The sequence below is a fragment of the Pelodiscus sinensis genome, chromosome 11, assembly GCF_049634645.1.
Source record: "Pelodiscus sinensis isolate JC-2024 chromosome 11, ASM4963464v1, whole genome shotgun sequence".
Taxonomy (NCBI): domain Eukaryota; kingdom Metazoa; phylum Chordata; order Testudines; family Trionychidae; genus Pelodiscus; species Pelodiscus sinensis.
Window position 1 is genome coordinate 32,923,030 of NC_134721.1, and position 12,286 is coordinate 32,935,315.

At 51.9% G+C, this 12,286-nt stretch overlaps 1 protein-coding gene across 7 annotated transcripts in view; it reads right to left on the bottom strand.

Moving 5' to 3' along the window:
• Positions 1 to 7,456, bottom strand: part of PC (pyruvate carboxylase) — a 238,139-nt gene extending 230,683 nt beyond the window's left edge. For 2 of the 7 annotated variants that reach the window (XM_075939016.1, XM_075939019.1), the window contains exons 1-3: positions 7,368 to 7,405; positions 4,764 to 4,880; positions 3,183 to 3,336 (exon numbers count right to left, since the gene is read on the bottom strand). The gene's annotated coding sequence lies outside the window, so the exon portion shown is untranslated. Of the gene's footprint in view, positions 1 to 640; positions 663 to 3,182; positions 3,337 to 4,763; positions 4,881 to 7,367 lie in introns of those variants that run through there. The other 5 variants (XM_075939017.1, XM_075939025.1, XM_075939020.1 and 2 more) reach the window with 4 other exon arrangements.
• Between the last annotated feature and the right edge of the window lie 4,830 nt (positions 7,457 to 12,286).

Genomic DNA, 12,286 nt, shown 5'->3' on the forward strand with positions numbered 1-12,286 from the left:
CTTTTTTTCCCAACTTTTACTACCCTGGTAAATCATTTATTAGCATGACCTTTTAATAGCCCCACTAAAGGCTTACAGCCCTGCTGTGACAATCATTAACTAATCAATGTTTAAAGAATTAGCTAATTAGCCCTTAATTGAAACAAAAACTTTCAGCAAACAACTCTTGAGAGACAAAGTAGGTTGTACTACAAATCAAATACAGAGAACAGCTGTTTCACAAGCAAGCCAGTGGAAGGGAGGGGCCTACCAGGCATACCATGCACTGCCCTACAGTGATCCTGAAGGCAGGGAAACTGCAGACACATTATGCCTGATAATCCACTATAGGTTGGACACAGAATCTGCCAGGTCAGCTTCTTTGCCCTGGGTTATACAGAGCTATTGGGAAAACAGAATTATTATCCATTGAACATTTGGATTTCCTTCTCCCTCCCTCCCACTGCCAAATTCAGATACTAAAAACATTTCAATCAAAAATGGAAATATTTTAATTTGGAAGTCTCATGGAAATGAGGTTTGGATTCCTCATGCTCCCATTCTCCTCCCTAGGCCAGCCTCTCTGGTTAGAGGATGTCTCCCACGATTCAGCAGCCTCCCCTCCTGCAGAAGGCATGCAGTTCACACATCATGAGACTACCTGGCTTTGGTGCATCCAGGGAAATGTAGTTCAGCTGTTTCATGCTCCCATTCTCCTCTCTTGACTAGGCTTCCTTATCAGATTACATTTCCCATGATGCAGCACAATGTCCTTCTAAAAGAGGGGAGGTGGTGTATCACGGAAATTCACAGCCATGATGCATCAAGAAAAATGAAATCCTGCGAGGGGACCTAGCAAACAGAGAAGGGGACATGAGGCAACTAAACTACAATTCCCATGAGACAGTGCAGCTGCATTTCCAAATAAAAATATTTTAGGTTTAGTACTTTAGATTTTAGGCACCTGGTTTTTTTATTTAAAAATCTATTTAGTTAAAAAAAAAAAAAAAAAAAAAAAAGCTTTGACAACAAACTTTCTGCCAGCCCTAATGTTCAAACTATGAAACCCACTATGGAAATAAAATTAGGTCTGTCCTTTCTTTACAATACAGCCTGAAAGGAGCTTTTCCAAACACACCTTTTCTGTTTAAAATATCAGATCTTGAGATACAGCTTCTGCTTTGCCAGAAGTCATTTTGGAAGATGAGGAGGTCTCTTTGGAAGCTCTCAGCCTTTCAATGAGAGACTGATCTCCCATAGTGGGAACTCTCTCAGCTCCTAACTGAATTGGCTGAATGAAAATGAACTTAGCTTTAAAAAAAAAACAACCTGCATGTCTTCAAAAAAAGAGTACAGACCCTAGTTTCCTGCTTAAATAGGAGTGGGCCTGGAGCAGCGTTTCTCAAAGTGGTCCACAGACCCATTCTGAGAAAGCTGCTACCGAGCTGCTCCAGATTGTTTATTAACCAGCCACAGAGCCTCGCAGCTCCCATTGACTGCGGTTCGCCATTTGCAGCCAAAAGGAGCTGCAGGAAGCAGTGTCCTGGGTCACTCTGCTTCCTGTGGCTCCCATTAGCAGCAAACGGTGAACTGCAGCCAGTGGGAGTTGCTAGGCTCCGTGGCTGCAGAGCCAGGAAGCAAACCGGTGTGGCCCGGTAGCAACTTTCTCACAGTGGGTCCACAGACCACTTTGAGAAATATTGGCTCAGAGGAAACAGCCCTGTGGCCTAATGGGTAGAGCGCTGGACTGGGATTCAGGATTGTTCCCAGCTCTGCCACTGGTATGTGGGATGACTATGGGAAATTCGCTTCCCCCCCATGTCTCAGCTTCCCCACCTGTAAATTGGGGCTAGCGATACACCTTTGTGAACTGTTTTGATGACAAGTGCTACAGAAAAGCTGGGTATAATTATCATCAGTTATCCTCAAATGGTCATATACATGTGGCTCAGCGTTAAGAACTGCACTACTGTGGCAGCCTTAGGATGCGGTCTCTGAGCCTAACGCAAGACAGATGAGCCAGAGCCAAACATACCCTGTAGATTTGAGGCCCCAGCCAGTTTCCATTTGGAGCCCAAGCCCCTGGCAGAGCTAAGCTTGAGGTTAGAAAGCAGCTGTCAGTTTCAGAGAGAAGGAAGGAGCTGGGAAAGTATGGCAGCATGGGGCTCAAGTCAGCCCGCCAAGGAGCAGAAAGTTCCTGGGGAAGGTACAAAGCTCTCAAGATGCGAGCTGGGTGCCCATAGCGGTGAGAGGCAGGAGGGACAACCCATGTCCGGGGCTGACAAGGAGACCTGCAATGTGTCACCAGAGAGGCAGTGGGGCAAGCTGTCCTGTGAGGAGAGCTCTTCCCACCATGCCATCCACTTCTGAGCTCAGGGAAGAGCAGCATGATCTGGCCGTGGGGTGTATACTAGATGGAACTAAGGAGATCTGGATTCTGTTCCCAGCTCTGCCATTGACCCGCTGCGTGACTTCAGGCAAGTTTCTCTCCCACCCTTTGTCCATTTAGACTGTGAACTCCTCTTCAGAGCAGAGTGTGTCTTGCTATGTGCTGGTGGGATGCCTAGCCTGATGGAAGGCCATGAAGCATCCTGTCCAACAGGACCTCATCTCGGTTAAGGGGTCTGTGCAACATTCATCCCAACAGGACCCCCCCTCATCTTGTCTGGGACCTTCAGTTGCTACCATTATACCAATTAGTAACAAGGTATTACAGCAAGAACATGCTCTGGCAAATTTAACATGCAGCAGCAGTGCCCCATTCTCATACCACCAGGTTGCCAAGTTCAAAGTTAAACACAGAGACCTTGATCCATAAACTAAATCTCCATCATGGGGGCAGGACTGGTCCTCCCCACATCCAGATGGCACCATCCTCTCCAGTTAGAGACCACTGTGAGAACAAGCCCCACAGTCCCACCAGCTAAAGGCCAACATGGACCCCACTACACACCAGGCCCTCCCTTTTCAATAGGCAGATCAGTTTTCCCACTGTAGAGTGCATCTTTTCCCCTTGTCCTGTTTGGTCAATTCCCAGTTGCAGCTACCCAAATCAGACCCTGAGCTCTAATCACAGGGTGGAAGCCCAGACACATCATGCCCCTACAGACAGAAGTTAGCAAGAGATGTCGCCCTCCCAGTACATACAAGAACTAGGCTCCCTTACAAACCTGAAGACCTCCCTGTCCATTACAGACCAGTACCTGAAAGAGGACACAACCAGTATGATCAATGGTCTCAGACATTCTGAGTGGTCCACGGGATCAGGGAACGGGTCCCATCATGGAGATTGGGAGAACAGATCAATCCCAGGCTGTCAGGAAGCACATCACAAGAGGCCTTTCTAGACGTTCACATCTGCAATTGAAACAGATGCCAGTAACCCTGGAGTGATAATTACCAGGCAATGACTCTTCACTAATTTGAGATTTATGGCTGAGATTGTGTAACTCATACAAAGAGAGCCCTAAAGGGCTGCACACTCAACAACTCTGCTGGTTTTAACTGTAACCTTGCCCACTCAGTATCCCCAAGCACTCACAAAGATGCTGTACAAGAGAACCATGCCTGCTTGTTCAGTCGGGTATGCCAATGGGTATGGGATGATACAAACTACACACCTTCTTCCTGAGGCACAGTCCTGTACTAATCTACCCACAGCAATACAGACCAGTTAATCCCTCCCCTGCACAATAAACTGTTCCATCCCAATAGAAACCAGTGCAGGTCCTATACTCTACCTACCACAGCCCCATTTCCCCAACATAGACCATTATCCAAATAGCCCACATACTTGTCCATCCTTCCCAATATAGCCCAGTCTGCCTCCTCATTACAACAGCAGAAGGCCCACACCCAGATCATATTGAGGGATATATATAGAGGCAATAGGAACTAAAGATGACTCCATATTATGGGGATACAGATTAGTCAATATTCGGATGGCAGAAGACCAAGCAGTCTATAATAGCTCATAATGAAGAATAATGCCCCTATTCAGAGAGGTGCAACTGCTGTGGCTTCTAATCAATACATTAGTCCTTATTAAAGTGTCAGAAGGCCAAGGACAGATCTACACCAGGAGATAGATACTAATCCATATTAAAGTTAGAGAATCTAAGGTCTGGGTCAATATTGCAGAGTTACAGGCCAATCTCAAAGAGGGAAGGGAACTGGGGCCACAAATTTCTCTATTTTCTAAGAGGGGGAGGTATAATTTATCAGAGAGGGAACTAAGCCATGTACCATCAGAGGTGGTTCTAATCTCTACTGGAAGATAGAAACAAGTCCACAATGTAAGGGAAAGCAGATACAGACCACTCTCCCACAACACTCCCTGCCATATAGTGCCCCAAAGGGTAGTAGGGTCTCAGACAGATTTGTATTAGGGCTGCCCGGTCCAAACCCTGTGGTGGAAGGAGAGATAGGTTTTATTGGGCATCTGGGATTGGTCCATATGGGTCATACATCAAAATCCTTACTGGGAGTCAAAGGGTACCCTGGTATGGTTCCTTGAGAAGGAAATTTAGACATTGGTGTGCTCTATATTAAGGAGACTCCCAGGCCCCACAATGGGCAAAAAGGAGATGGATTTGTATGGGGCAGTTTGGACTGGTCCATATAAAGCCATACACACTGGTAATACACAGGGGAGCCCAAATTAGTCCCCTAGAGATGCAATAACCCCAAATATGGACTAATCTAGGCAACACAGCTCACTTCCTGACATAGACTGGTCCATATGATGTGATACAGGCTAGCCCCCAGAAAAAGCATGGACTAACCTGAAAGCCTGGCATTCCAGAGCCAGCCCAGCCCTTGCCAGGGGCTGTCCCAAATCAGACAATCAATGGTACACATGTGGCAATTCAGCCCAGTCCATACAGGGATGACAAAGAAATCTGGTCAATACAGAGAAGGAGAGACTAGTCTATATAGAGCCATACAATCTAATACATGCCAGGGAAAGGGGAGCCCTGCCAAGTCCTTGACAAGTGTGGTCCATAAAGGTAATACAGACTGGTTCAAGGGTGGGGGGTGGAGAAGACTGGACCAAACAAGGAGGGAGAGATCAGCACTGATACATATGAGGAGATACAGCCTGATCTACATGAGGAAGGGAAGGAGGAGCTGACAATACAGTACAATAAAGTACATATACAGAAGGGAGCAAGTGGAATATACAATAAGGAGAGGCCTAGCCCTGGTCATAGAAACATCAGACTGGAAGGGACTTCAAGAGGTCATCTAGTCCAGTCTCCTGCACTCATGACAGGACCAAGTAGTATCTACAACCTGACTCATATGCTGGGGGATAGTGTGTCCATCAAGGGGAGGCAGATCATTCAGGGGGGTGGGGTGTCCAGCACAGGCTCATTCAGGGGGAGAGATTCATCCATATAGGAAGGGGGGGACCAGGCCCATATGGGGAATGGATATGTGTACAGCCTTAGTCCGTGCAGTGGGAAGGGACGGTCCATAGAACAGAAAGGGTGTACAGCCTCAGTCCACGCAGGGCGAAGAGCAGGTCCCTTTGGAGGCAGGGGCTATACAGCCCGGGTTCATGCGGGAGGAAGGGGCTGGTCTCTTTGGAGGCAGCGGGTATACAGCCCCGGTTCATGCAGGAGGCAGGGGCTGGTCCATATGGGGCAGAGGGTGTACAGCCCGGTTCATGCGGGGGGGAGGGGTTGGTCCCTTTGGGGCAGGGGGTGTACAGCCCGGTTCATGCGGGGGGGAGGGGCTGGTCCATATGGGGCAGGGGGTGTACAGCCCGGTTCATGCGGGGGGGAGGGGCTGGTCCCTTTGGGGCAGGGGGTGTACAGCCCCGGTTCATGCGGGGGGGAGGGGCTGGTCCCTTTGGGGCAGGGGGTGTACAGCCTGGTTCATACGAGCGGAGGGGCTGGTCCCTTTGGGGCAGGAGGTGTACAGCCCGGTTCATGCGGGGGGGAGGGGTTGGTCCCTTTGGGGCAGGGGGTGTACAGCCCGGTTCATGCGGGGGGGAGGGGCTGGTCCATATGGGGCAGGGGGTGTACAGCCCGGTTCATGCAGGGGGGAGGGGCTGGTTCCTTTGGGGCAGGGGGTGTACAGCCCGGTTCATGCGGGGGGAGGGGCTGGTCCCTTTGGGGCAGGGGGGGTACAGCCCGGGTCATGCGGGGGGGAGGGGCTGGTCCCTTTGGGGCAGGGGGGGTACAGCCCGGTTTATGCGGGGGGGAGGGGCTGGTCCCTTTGGGGCAGGGGGGGTACAGCCCGGTTCATGCGGGGGGGAGGGGCTGGTCCCTTTGGGGCAGGGAGTGTACAGCCCGGTTCGTGCGGGGGGGAGGGGCTGGTCCCTTTGGGGCAGGGGGTGTACAGCCCGGTTCATGCGGGGGGAGGGGTTGGTCCCTTTGGGGCAGCGGGTGTACAGCCCGGTTCATGCGGGGGGGAGGGGCTGGTGCCTTTGGGGCAGAGGGGGTACAGCCCGGTTCATGCGGGGGGGAGGGGCTGGTCCCTTTGGGGCAGGGGGGGGTACAGCCCGGTTCATGCGGGGGGGAGGGGCTGGTCCCTTTGGGGCAGGGGGGGTACAGCCCGGTTCATGCGGGGGGGAGGGGCTGGTGCCTTTGGGGCAGGGGGGGTACAGCCCGGTTCATGCGGGGGGGAGGGGCTGGTCCCTTTGGGGCAGGGGGGGGTACAGCCCGGTTCGTGCGGGGGGGAGGGGCTGGTCCCTTTGGGGCAGGGGGGGTACAGCCCGGTTCGTGCGGGGGGGAGGGGCTGGTCCCTTTGGGGCAGGGGGTGTACAGCCCGGTTCGTGCGGGGGGAGGGGCTGGTCCCTTTGGGGCAGGCGGGGGTACAGCCCGGTTCATGCAGGAGGCAGGGGCTGGTCCCTTTGGGGCAGGGGGGGTACAGCCCGGTTCATGCGGGGGGAGGGGTTGGTCCCTTTGGGGCAGGGGGTGTACAGCCCGGTTCATGCGGGGGGGAGGGGCTGGTGCCTTTGGGGCAGGGGGGGTACAGCCCGGTTCGTGCGGGGGGGAGGGGCTGGTCCCTTTGGGGCAGGTGGGGTACAGCCCGGTTCATGCGGGGGGGAGGGAGCTGGTCCCTTTGGGGCAGGGGGGGTACAGCCCGGTTCATGCGGGGGGGAGGGAGCTGGTCCCTTTGGGGCAGGGGGGGTACAGCCCGGTTCATGCGGGGGGGAGGGGCTGGTGCCTTTGGGGCAGGGGGGGTACAGCCCCGTTCATGCGGGGGGGAGGGGCTGGTCCCTTTGGGGCAGGGGGTGTACAGCCCGGTTCATGCGGGGGGGAGGGGCTGGTCCATATGGGACAGGGGGGGTACAGCCCGGTTCGTGCGGGGGGGGGGGCTGGTCCATATGGGGTGCTGGGGACCCAGCCCACCCTACCCCAGCGGGCCCCTCTTACCCCGCGGCGCGACAGCCCCTCGCTCCCCAGCTGTCAGGTACCAGCCACCGCAACTTACTCGGATATCTCCTACCCCCTGCCTGCCCCGCCCACCTGCATTCTCATTGGCCGTGCCACTACGATCCCAGCTCCCATTGGCTGCTGTTGCCACACCCTCCTCTCCTCCTTATCACGGCCCCAGCGCCCGATCTGTGGACGAGCAGCCCTGTCACTCACCGGTTCAAGCCTGGCGCCATCCCACCCCCCGGTGACTCATCCCCCTCTCTATTGGCCACCCCGGATACTGGCCGCCTGCTATTGACAGAATCTCTCATGCCTATTTTCCATTGGACAATGAATTTATCAATCTACAGCCAAGAGTCCCGCCCAAGGGGGGGAAACGTGGCGGCGCCTTCCCCCATCCTGGAATGGTCATTGGCTGGCTAGACTAAGACCTCCCCTGCCGCGATTGGTGCGAGGAGGAAGGGACGGCCCCCAATGTGGTGGGCGGGGCGAGTGACTCATTCAGCCAGGCAGGGAACATGTGACCATAACACTGTAGCAGCGCGGGCCCCCAGCTGGCTTGGTGCGGTGTGTGCGGAATGAGCGTGGGGACAGCGCCTGGGGCTGCAGAGACCTTGCGCGGGGCTGCAGACGGGCTGGGGGGCGCCCCTTGGGACGGGGCAGGGGCTGCAGGGGGACCCTGCTCGAGGCTGCGGACGGGCTGGGGGGCGCCCCTTGGGACACCTCCCTCCTCTGGGCCGTAAACAACGAGCGGCGTCAGGCTGCAGTAAGGCTGTGTCCTGAGCATCCCCTCTACGTACCCCAAGCTGCCTTCTCGGGCTCCCCGCCTTCCGCGTTGCCAGGCCACTGCCCGTGGGACCCAAGACCGCGGACTTCCTCGCTGTGAGGACGCCGAAATGGCACCTGGGAGGCAGGCAAAAGAACCCAGTCCAGACCCCCGTACCGTATTCAGGAGGGAGACTAGCTCTCTGAGGACTGATCCTGCTGGGAATCCACCTTCTCGCTGCCGAGAGAGGGGCTGATAACGCACAGCGGATCTATTCCGATTCCATCCAGGCGAGTCCACATTTCTTCCCCCCCCCCCCCCAACAAAAAAAACAAACCCTCTCACACGTGTCCTTACTGGGATCAAGTCCCTGCTGAAGAGCCTTTCTGCCGCAAGGTGACTGGCAGGTGACACAGAAATGGTCTTATTGGCAACTGTTCCTCCACACACCATAAAGCTGGAATGTATTAATGAACCAGCATGTAGAAAAAAGAAAGGAGATACAGAGGGAATTATCCCAGGGAGTAATCCCTGACAGGAGCTCTGTAGCTTTACAAATAGATGCATCATCTCTGCAGTTCATGCTTTTACAGATACCCCCTTTTTTGGGGGGGGGGGAATTAGCAAGGCATAGGTCTCTCCTCTGGTAAGTTGAGCTTGCAAAGCCAATGGAGGTCTAGGTCTACAGGAAACCTTGCTGCTGCAGGAAACTGTAGGACAGGGGCACTCAGAAAGGGACAGCCACCAGCATGATGCTAGCTAGGGTTTGCTGGGAAGCAGGGAGCTCAGCAGGGGACTATCCCATTACATCCCACACCCTAACACAGCAGTAGAGGGTGCTGTGCACTTTATAGTATAGTACTGAATTTTGGAGAAGGACATAGAGCCAACCTCTTCCCCTTATAATACAGCTCCACTGATGGTCTCTAGGGGTATGTCTATACTACAAAATTAGGTCACATTTATTGAGGTTGACATTTAGCATCCGAATTTATAAAGTTGAAGGAGCTACCTGTGCAAAGGAGAAGGTGAAGAGACCATGCATACAGCAGTACAGGAACCCAATGAAGGGAGCAATTGGGATATGCTGGCAGACACAGCAGAACTCTGATTCTGGTCCCAGGAATCCAGTGCAGATTGGTGGGAGCACACAGTTATACAGCTATGAGACGATGACCAGTGGCTGCAAAACTTTCACATGCAGAAGGCCAATTTCATAGAATTTTGCAAATTGCTTCCCCCCACCTGGAAGCACCAGGTTGAGAAGCAAATGGCCATAGCTTGGTGAAAGTTTGCAATATTAGACTGCTACTAGTCAGTCAGGAATCAATTTGGTGGGGGTAAATTTGCAATTGAGGCTGCTGTGATCCAAGTAGCCAGGGCAATCAATACCCTTCTGCTAGTGACTCTGAGAAACATGAAGGATATAGTTGATGGCTTTGCCTCCATGAGGTTCTCTAACTGTGGTAGGGCAAAAAGAACACATATTCCTATCTTGACACCAGATCACCTTACCAAAGAGTACATAAACTGCAAGGGGTACATCTCAATGGTGTTACAAATATTGGTGGATCACAAGGGCCATTTCACCGACATCAAACTGGGAAGGTCAGGAAAGGTGCATGACACACACATCTTTAGGCACTCTGGTCTCCAGAAAACTGCAAGACAGAACTTTCTTCTAAGACTGGAAAATTAACTATTGGCATTTCAATGTCACCGATAGTTACCCTCAGAGACCCAGGCTACCCCTCGCTGCCATGGCTCATGAAGCCAGACGCCAGCAGCCTGGATATCAGTAAGGAGCAGTTAAACTACAGGCTGAGCAAGTGCATGATGGTGGTAGAATGTCCCTTTGAGCATATAAAGGGGTACTGGTGCAGTTTACTGACTATTTAGACCTCAGTGAAAGCAATATTCCCATTGCTGTTGCTGCTTGCTGCATAATCTCTGTGAAAGTTAGAGGGAAAAGTTGCTAGCAGGCTGGAGGGTTGAAGCAGATCGCTTGGCAGCACATTATGAGCAGTCAGATACTAGGGGAACAAGAAGAGCACATTGAGATGCCCTATGCATCAGAGATGCTTTGAAAACCAGTTTCATGAATGACCAATGATGTGACAGGTGTGTGTATTGCTTATTACCAAGCTGTCCCTGTCGTACATGTGCTGCCCTGTAAAACAACCCTCTCCCCAACTGCAGTAGGCACCGTGACTAAAGAGCTGAATGTTCTGAAAACATGCATTTTTATTTAGGCAACACAGTGAAACAAGCATCACTGAATGAAAAAGGAGTTGCAGGTGTAACAAAGGTCTGATAATACAGCACAAGGACATGCAGCTTATGACAATCATGCTGTATAGCAATCAAAGCTGTGGGAATGACAGCCATCCCTTGCAGTTGAGTGAAAGGCTTCCTGGGCCCTCCTCACACATTCTAAGACATTTGGGAGAGGGGGACATGGAACTTGGTGAGCAGGGCAGATGGTTTATCAATCAATACAGGAGGGATTGGTGCTCTAACTGCTTTTCCAGCACCTCTGCCAGGTATCTCATCTGGTCTGTTTGCTTCCCCATGAGCCTCAACATCTCATCCTACATGTCACCTTCATGTTCCCTGCATGTTTTCTTGTACAGTGTGGATGATCTCTAACAGCCTGCTCCTCCATGCTTTGGCTTGTGCCCTATCAGTGCAGGTGGACTGCATGAGATCGTTAAATGTTTTGTTGCTAATCTAAGAAAGTCTAACTGCTGGAACAGGGGGAAGTACCATAGACAGGCCTCTAGCTGCACTGGAAAAACCCAACAAAGGTAGACTTTACAGAAGAAACATAGTAAAAAACAGAAGGATGACGCTTTTACAGTGAATTAAGTACTTTATAGCATGTGCTAGGTACCAGGCTGAATTTTGCGCTTTAAATTAAGTGCCTACCAGTGAGGTATACTACACAGCAGAGTGCTGGGCGACTGAACTCTCTTTGCTAGCAAGCATGGTAAGCAGCATGTTAGGAGGGGTTCTTTGAAAACATATGGGAGAGAATGCTTGCAATCTACAGCCCTCATTGTTCATGTGTTCACGTTTGCAAAGAAGGGACAGCAGATTTAAGGTGGAGGGACACGTGCGCAGTTGGCATGGGGTCACCCCCATATACAACATAGCTGTTCTCCAACGTGATCCCTTCAAGCCCATTGCAAACAGGGCAGTACAGCCAGGGTTACAACAAAGTTTCCCCCATTTCACCATGCATGATATCAGTCTTCTCTGAATCACAGAGCATGATAGGGAGTGGATGCTGCAAAAATATGACCAAAGACTTGGCCCTATGCTGCAATGTTTTTTGCTGCAATGGTGCCAGACCACTTGCTGGTGGCTTGGCATGGGACGGTGTCTTATCATGGAGGATGGAATAAGACAGCCCTCCCCAGAATCCTTCTGAGGCTATGTCTAGACTATGGAGTTTTTCCGGGATATAAGAGGTATCCTGGAAAAACTCAGCTGTGTCCAGGGAACACATCTGCTCTTCCAACTTTTTTTGCGAAAGAGCAGACGTGCTCTTTCGGAAGCCCTGTCTTTCTCATTCCACAAGGAAGAAGGGCTCTTCCGAAAGAGAGGTTTTTCTGAAATTCTGCCCAGGGTAGACGGGCCAAATTTTGGAAAATCCTCTTCTGACAAAACTATTGGAAAAAGGTATGCAAGTTGTGGAGCACAATTTGCATACCTTTTTCTGATAGAAAGCAGCAGACTAGATATAGCCTGAGAAAGATTGCAGAGTATCTCCATGAGAGCATTGAAGAGATGTGTAGGGAGGATTCGTATTCCATCTCCAGGCACAGTTAATAAACTTTTCCAGGAAGCACCTGCTGTGTAGGTGGACTGGCTGCCACTGTATCCCAATTGTTCAGGGCAGATCAAACATTAAACCCAACTACATTTAACCATTGTGGCATGGTAACAAATATGAACTTATCAGAGTTGCCCTTCCTGTCATGAGGGTCCAGCAACAATAGGTCCATCCTGGGAGGAGTTTGGCACCAGAGTTAGGAAAAGGTCTTGGCATCAGTGAGATCAGATCATCCACTTGCCTGCTGAGCATTCTTCTCCTCTACATTGTCCTCCTCAGTGCTGCTGCCTGTAGAGGCACTTGGGAGGTATT